This window comes from Nicotiana tomentosiformis, chromosome 1, assembly GCF_000390325.3.
Source record: "Nicotiana tomentosiformis chromosome 1, ASM39032v3, whole genome shotgun sequence".
Taxonomy (NCBI): domain Eukaryota; kingdom Viridiplantae; phylum Streptophyta; class Magnoliopsida; order Solanales; family Solanaceae; genus Nicotiana; species Nicotiana tomentosiformis.
Window position 1 is genome coordinate 144365053 of NC_090812.1, and position 8628 is coordinate 144373680.

At 40.1% G+C, this 8628-nt stretch overlaps 1 long non-coding RNA gene across 3 annotated transcripts; it reads right to left on the reverse strand.

Moving 5' to 3' along the window:
* Positions 1–2915: 2915 nt before the first annotated feature.
* On the reverse strand, positions 2916–8628 carry LOC104086696 (uncharacterized). Of its 3 annotated transcripts, XR_011412931.1 has the most exons (6): positions 8362–8628; positions 6545–7426; positions 6075–6142; positions 4200–5099; positions 3871–3973; positions 2916–3068 (listed from the first exon to the last, which is right to left on the reverse strand). It is a non-coding gene; the product is annotated as an uncharacterized lncRNA (long non-coding RNA). The 3 variants fall into 3 exon arrangements; XR_011412928.1 differs by having other exon boundaries at positions 6075–7426; positions 8362–8627; XR_011412930.1 differs by having other exon boundaries at positions 5033–5099; positions 6075–7426; positions 8362–8623.

Sequence of the window (8628 nt, forward strand, 5' to 3'; positions counted from 1 at the left end):
GTCTACTCGAGGAAGACCAAGAATCAGGTGGGGAGCCTTAACTAAGGATAAAGCCCAAGCGTTGGAGGGGCGGTTGTCGGCTATGGGAGCTTGGAGGAGCAGTGGTGACGCGAGCACTATGTGGTCAACGACAACAGACTGTATTAGGGAGGTTGCGAGAGAGGTGTTAGGGGTCTCGACGAGCGTCTCTGGTGGGTAGAAAGGAAACTGGTGGTGGAATGAAGTGGTCCAAGGTAAAGTGAAAGCAAAGAAGGCGGCGTACCTAAAGTTAGTGGGGAGCATAGGTGAGGAGGAGAGGCGAGTGTGAATGGATAGGTATAAGGCAGCTAGGAAGGAGGCTAAGCTGGCAGTCACAGAGGCTAAGACTGCGGCTTATGGTCGTATGTACGAGGAATTGGGGAAAAAAGGTAGGGATAAGAAGTTATTCCGGCTGGCTAAGTTGAGAGAGAGGAAGGCTCGGGATTTGGACTAAGTGAGATGCATCAAGGACGAAGATGATAGAGTATTGATGGAAGATGCCCAGATTAAGAGGAGATGACAGACTTACTTTCATAAACTTCTGAATGAAGAAGGGGATCGGGATATTGTGCTAGGCGAATTGGAGCATTCCGAGAGTCACCGTGACTTTGGGTACTGCAAGCGTATCGAGGTTGAGGAGGTCGTGGGAGCTATGCGTAAGATGAGTAGGGGCAGAGCGACCGGGCCAGATGAGATTCTGGTAGAATTTTGGAAGTGTGTGGGGAGAGCAGGTTTGGAGTGATTGACTAGGTTATTTAATATTATTTTTAAGGGAAAAAGGATGCCGGATGAGTGGAGGTGGAGTACGGTGGTTCTATTGTATAAGAACAAAGGTGATATCCAGAGTTGTAACAATTATAGGGGTATCAAATTACTGAGTCATACCATGAAAGTGTGGGAGAGAGTGGTTGAAGCGAGGGTGAGGATGACAGTGTCTGTATTCGACAATCAGTTCGGGTTCATGCCGGGTCGTTCGACTACAGAAGCTATACACCTTGTTAGAAGGTTGGTGGAACTATACAGAGAGAGGAAGAAGGATTTGCACATGGTGTTTATTGACCTAGAGAAAGCATATGACAAGGTTCCTAGAGAAATTCTCTGAAGATGCCTGGAGGCAAAAGGTGTATCGGTTCCCTACATTATGGCGATTAAGGACATGTATAATGGGGCTAAGACTCGGATTAGGACAATAGGAGGTGACTCTGAGCATTTTCCGGTTGTAATGGGATTACACCAAGGTTCTGCGCTCAGTCCGTTCTTATTCGCCCTGGTGATGGACGCGTTAACACACCATATTCAAGGGGATATGCCATGGTGCATGCTATTCGCCGATGACATAGTTCTGATTGATGAGTCGCGAGCCGGTGTTAACGAGAGGCTGGAGGTTTGGAGACAGGCTCTTGAGTCTAAGGGTTTCAAGCTGAGCAGGATGAAGACGGAATACCTGGAGTGTAAGTTCAGCGCTGAGCCAGGGGAAGTGGGCGTGGATGCGAGGCTTGATTCGCAGGTCATCCCGAGTAGAGGAAACTTCAAGTACCTTGGTTCGGTTATCCGGGGGGGGGGGGGGGGAGGAAAGATCGACGAGGATGTCACACACCATATTGGGGTAGGATGGATGAAGCGGCGGTTAGCATCTGGAGTCCTGTATGACAAGAGAGTGCCACCGATACTCAAAGGTAAGTTTTATAAAGCGGTGGTTAGACCGGCCATGATGTATGGGGCTGAGTGTTGGCCCGTTAAGAACTCACATATCCAGAAGATGAAAGTAGCAGAAATGAGGATGTTGCGGTGGATGTGCGAGCATACTAGGATAGATAAGATTAGGAATGATGATATTCGGGAGAAGGTGCATGTGGCTCCCATTGATGACAAGATGTGGGAAGCGAGGCTTAGATGGTTCGGACATGTTCAGAGGAGAAGCCCAGATGCTCCGGTACAGAGGTGTGAGCAGCTGGTTACGGAGGGCACGAGAAGAGGTAGAGGGCGGCCTAAGAAATATTGGAGAGAGGTGATCAGGCAGGATATAGCACTTGATAGGAAGATGTGGAGGTCGAGTATTTGGGTTGTAGGTTAGGAGGTAGTTGAGTCGTGCCTTACTTCGTAACATGGTGGGACTAGCCATGTAGGGTTTTTGTCTAAGATAACTAGTAGGAATGTTGTGGCTTACTATTTCGTTTTTCAGTGTATGTCCTATTTACTAGCTATCGCTTTTGCTTTACATCTTTCTTCTAGATTTCATGGTGTTTCTATTTTTCTTATGACTGTTGTGGTGATACTAATATTTATTAATATTGTCTCCCTTTACTTTGCATCTTTCTTCTGGATTTCATGGTGTTCCTATTTATCCTATGATTGTTGTTGTGATACTAATATTGTCTCCCTTTTTACCCTTTTGTCTTTTTGAGCCGAGGGTCTTTCGGAAACAACCTCTCTACTCCTTCGGGGTAGGGGTAAGGTCTGCGTACACACTACCCTGCCCAGACCCCATTAGTGGGATTTTACTCGGTTGTTGTTGTTGTTGTTGTTGTTGTCAGTAACACCAAGCAAAATAAAAATTCAAAAATCGTAAAACTTAAAGCCGCTTTTTCCCCCATCTCATGTGTCTTTGATTTTCTTAAAATTGACAACGGCGGCCTTCATTGAAGGGCTTCTTAGTTTTTGGGTGTATCTTCAAAGTCTGTCTGACTTTATCAACTCATTATGTACAGTTTCAGATTGAGAATAAAATATTAGGGAGGAATAGAAACTTATTTTTGTGGTTCATGTTCTGAGTCAATGAAGTATGCTTTTATTGTAGTGGTCGACGATAGAGGAATTGGATCTGCACATTCAGAAGAATACAATGATAACTTGCAACCAAAATATTCACTATGGTGCAAAAATGTAAAATCAAGAAATAATGAAAAAGAATTTCCTTTGATTATTTAAGAAATTATGGATAAGTTACCCAAGCTAACTAAAGCCTTCACTCCAAAATCTGCAATAGTGACTGGGGTCTGGTCAATTTTCTCAAGAATCCTACTATCACATGAGAACGACGACTTCTTCACCTAGAAATTGTAAGGAAATCAGCAGTCTTTGTTAGATAAAATGGTTGCAGTATTTGACAAGCGGACTACTGAGGATAAGCAAAAAGATGGCTATTGCAGATATGCTTAAATTTCAATTCAATCATTTCATTTATCAGAAGTATAGAACTAAAGCAAATTTCACCTGAACTAACTGACTACTCTTGCCTTGTTTGAGATAAGGTGCAGTGTACATTTTTCAAAGATCTTCAATTTTAAGTACCTCAGAACAAGTTCTATCACTTTAGCAATGTGCATTGGCTATGAAACTACCTAAAATGAGTGAAAACCTGCATTTTAAATTGCAGTAGCAGTACGCGAAGCCTTGCAACCTCACATTCTAACCAATTTCAAGAACTTTAGTCCGAAGCCTCATATCTTTCAATTAAACTCAAGGAAGTTGTTCCATAAGGCCATGAAAAGGAAAAATAGCTTTGAACTCAAAATAATAGAATAATTGCCAAATGCAGCCAACAGATAAAACTCCTCGGGTCCCAACTTATATTTGGAACATGCTAAGATATTTGACACAATTGCATTTCTATACAATTTTCGTAACTTTTTAGGATTATCTTCACTTCAATATTTTCTTCCACTTTCATCAACATAGTAGTAAATAAGTCAAATTAAAAATTTTAAACTTCGTGTCAAACACCCTTTCACCAACAGTAATCTAACATATAAGTCAAATTAACAAGTTAAAGTTATGTCTACTGAAATGCAGTCATATAAACGGAAGTGGATGAGTAATTAGCTAATTATTTACAATAAGTGGAGAAATTACATCAACTCAGAGACGACAAGCTTGCTTGACAACATCAACAGCAGCTTCCAGCTCTCTATAATACTTGGCTTTCTGATTTGGGAACGGAAGGCTCAAACTCGACCTGGAAAGGAGAGAAAGCAGACACACACACACAGCAATTCAGAGACAAATTCCAGAGTATCAATCAACTCAACTATACTAATTTATGCCTACTATATGAATTTGAAAAACTGAGAAAAGAATAAGCAGAGAGGAGTCAACTCTAAGAGACCTAATGCAACGAAATGGTAGAAGTTCAACGAAACTAAAGGAAAGATATTTCAGACTGTGAACTGTTGGTCTGCTACCTTCCAAACATCTCCTGTATCTCGAGTCTCATACAATGAAATCATCATTAAACATTGCGTTATAATGTGGGATGAGCAATTTTCTTTCCTAGAAGAAATAGCTTATCCTTGGCCAAGATTAATCTATTTGAGAAAGGAACCCAATAGAGCAAGTAATAGGCTCCTCCAGATTTTATGGCACACTTGAGATGAGTTGTTCGAACTAAGCGATGTAAAAGTGCTTTGTTCTAAAGCAACTGTGAACCTAATCTATCAAATCTACTGTAATTCAAGAATTATATAATGAAATTAATAGTTGAATCTACCATCCATTTTATTATCGGGTCTTTGTGAGGTTGTGATCTAATTTGGATCCTAAATGCTATCTTCCGTCCAGTTGCAAGCCTAATCTTATGTAAGCTGATTTGTTGGTCCTACCATTAGTCAATCAGGAGGAGGAGTCTTCTAGTTCGCTTCTTCCGGTTGTTCAAACATTTAAAGAGTGAATTATAATATGAACTGCAACTTTCTTTGCTCTATAAATAAAATCAACTGACGACACTGTCATGACCCAAAATCTCACCCATCGTGATGACGCCTATCTCGATACTAGGCAAGCCGACAATATCAATAACCCACAATTTCTTTTAAATACGGAAAACATGATAATTAAGTTTAAGAGTAAATTCCACAAATACTGGATATAAAAACACTTCCAAAATTCGGTGTCACCGAGTACATGAGCATCTATGCATTACAAGTCTGGGAAACCCGGTCTATAATAATCCAAGACCAAATACAATAAACAAAAGGATAGGGAAGGAGAGACAAGGTCTGCGAAACATGGCAGCTACCTCTGAATCTCCGGAAAATTGACTGTACGAAAGAATCAACACCTACTGTGTCCGGAATCACCTGGATCTGCACACGAAGTGCATGGTGTAGTATGAGTACAACCAACTCAACAAGTAACAATAATAGATAAGGAACTAAAAGTAGTGACGAGCTTCTCAGCTAAGTCCAAATACAGTACTTTCCAACATAAAATGGTAGGCATGCTCTCAAGTTCAACATTTAATATTTCACAGAAATTTCATATCAAATTTTACTAACACAGAAAATAATATTTTTTCTGAATTTCCAAAAATAGTGATATATGACAGCTAAAATGCAGCAAATAATGCAATCAATGCATCCTCTCAGAGTAACAATCACTCAGTCCTCCCATTCACTCCAACCTCACGGTCACTCTTTCCTCATAGTCACTCATTCCTGACAGTCACTCAGCACTCGGCACTCAGTAGATACCTGCGCTCACTGGGGGTATGTACAGACTCCGGAGGGGCTCCTTCAGCCCAAACGCTATATCAAGCCAATCATGGCATAAATCAATAAATGTGCTGCGGCGTGTAGCCTGATCCATAAATATCCTCACAATTAGGCCCTCGGTCTCACTCAGTCATCAACCTCTCCAGTCTCTCGGGCTCTTAGAAATCATGATAAGCAGCCCAAAAATAGTGATATGATGCATCAATAATAAATAAGAGAGACTGAGATATGATATAAAATGAATAAACATGACTGAATGAAAAATTACAATTTGAACATATTATTCAATCACAGAAATGACCCTAGTGAGTACCAATAATAACAACATATGTCTAAACATGATTTTTAATACGAGTCTCAGCTAAATTTTTACCTATCACGTAGAGAATGTACAGATATCAACGGATAATTCAACTACACAGTTCCAAGGAATTTGACCAAGTCACAATTCCTACGGTGCACGCTCACACACCCGTCACCTAGCATGTGCGTCACCTCAAAACCACTCACATAACACATAATCCGGGGTTTCATACCCTCAGAACCAAATTTAAAACGGTTACTTACCTCAAACCGTGTAATTCTTTATTCCGCTATGCCCTTGCCACGAGAATTGGTCTCCGAAAGCCTCGTATCTAGCCACAATTAATTCGATTCAATCAATACTAATTATTGTAATTAATTCCATAAGGAAATACTAATTTTTCAATAAAAATTCAAAATTAACTCAAAAAATCGTCCGTGGAACCCACGTCTCGGAACTCGACAAAAATTACAAAATATGAACGCCCATCCAACCACGAGTCCAATCATACAAATTTCACCAAATTCCGACATCAGCTCGACCCTAAAATCTTCAATTAAAGTCTTTGAAGATTTCTACCATTTTCAACCCAATTCTTACCCATTTGAACTCAACAATCTTTCCATAAACCTTATTGATACGTATAAATAATACTGTTACACCCAAGAATCATACTCTTAATCACCCATCTTTATCCAAACTCGAAATTGAATACTAGGGGTTAGAACCTTACCTCTTGGGTGAAGATCTTGTGATATTTCCTTGTTAGATTTCAAAACTTGAACAAGATCTTGATGAACAAAGCACTTGAGCTTCTTCCTCTCTCTAGAACACTCTCCCTTCTCTCTAAAAATGTCAGATTGTTTCCTTCAAAATAAGCTTCAAGGGCTATAAATCGAAGTTGGGTCGGGTCAAAAATTATAAAGAATTGAAGCCCCGACGCAGTTATGCGATCGCATAACACATATGCGGTTCGCATATCGGCCGCATAATTTGGCCTCCAAAACTGGGCGTGACTGACCCGGTCTGCGGTCATTATGCGGCCCACATACCTATTCTGCGGTCACATAATGCACCGCAGAACAGGTCTGCGGTCGCATAATGCACCGCGGATTTTTCTCAAATCTTGCCCCTCTCCCGATCCACTCTGCGACCATTATGCGGTCCGCAGAGTGATTCTGCGACCGCATAGTGGTCGCAGAAATGGCCCCTTTTCAGGCAAAATATTTTTCCTTCACACATAGGTGCATTGTTCAAATTGATCTACCTCGGCACTACAAAAACCTTAATCCTTAATTTCCTTAGCAAAAATTCTCCGGGGTCGTTACACATCAATCAACATCCGGTCAACCTTTCAACTTAAATTTTAAACCTTGGAACTAAGTGTTCCAAATCATTCCAAAACCTCACCGGACCCGAACCAATTATCCCGGCAAGTCAAATAACAATCGTAAATCACAATTTGAGCAGTAAATGGAAAAACGGGTGTAATACTCAAAACGACCGATCGGATCGTTACAGACACGCGGGATCAAACCAGCATGAAGACAACAGTTCCAGCCTCAGATGCTTTGAAGGAGAGGAGCGAGTTGATGTTTATCTTGACATTGTTTATCTATAGCAAGAAGATAAGGAAATAACATGGTCAGAGTTAATCTATGTGTATGAGCATTAATAAAACAAAGAAAGCAATTAGAAACTTCACAATTGCTTTAGGATGTAATCAAATTTTATCTCAACTTTTTTATTTGTGCAATTAGAAGCAAGCAGTAGTTGAAACTAATCATTATAATCTTCTTATTACTAATGAAGCATCTTAATAGTGAGAAAAGAAGAATAATATGCAAAATTCACAAGAAAATAATTCAGTCACCTTTGCCCTTTCAATTAGTTATACTAAGGAGATGGATAGCAATTTTTATATCTAAAACATACATCTATCATATATATCCATTGTTCCACACCAGTAGCCCCCTAAAGTAAGAAACACAAAAGCTAAATAAATTTGTAGCTCCAGCGGCATGCGGCATCTCAAATATGTTGTAAGAAACTGATTTTCGTTTGATCCTGGAAGTGTCTGTCCCTTTTTGCCATAAAGAGGTTTAATTGATTCTTTATCACTCCCATTTCTACATCCATGGCAAAGGGGAAAAAACTCTTGGCGTAATCATCCACTGGCCTAATCATTACAATTTGCATAGCCTAAAAGAATGTGTCTGATGGATGACATTTTTATTGTATATAAGTTGGCACAACACAAAATGTTTGTCAACTCAAAATACAAAACAAAGTTTCACCAGCGACAACTTAGTTACACATATGTGTACTAACAACCAGAGGCTTACATAAAAGCCAGGAATTTATCAAGATGAACAAAATTCACCCAAGTGTAACTAAAAGAACCTAGTCTAACTTGTCAACAAAGAACTGCACAGAGCGGGGACCAAAAAATAATTAAACACAACAATCAATATAGAAAGACGGAGCAGGGACTAAAAAGAGTTAAACAGAACAGTCAATATTGAAAATTTCAGCATAAGTAAATCTCACCTTCGGAGAATAGTTAAAACAGAGTGAGGAGAGAATCCACAATAACCAAAAAAGCATAGGGATGGCTAAGCATACACCGTACTGAGAAAAGGTGGGACACGCGCCCTTCTTTTAAGATACATGTGGATGCAGCGTTGTATCCTAACAGCGTGCCCAGCCTTAAATTCCACCTAAACCCTTTGGTCAACCAATAGAAATCCTTTATTTTATTGTTGTTACAAATATACCCTTCTTGACCCGAAAATATCCGGATGCAGCTCTCATTGT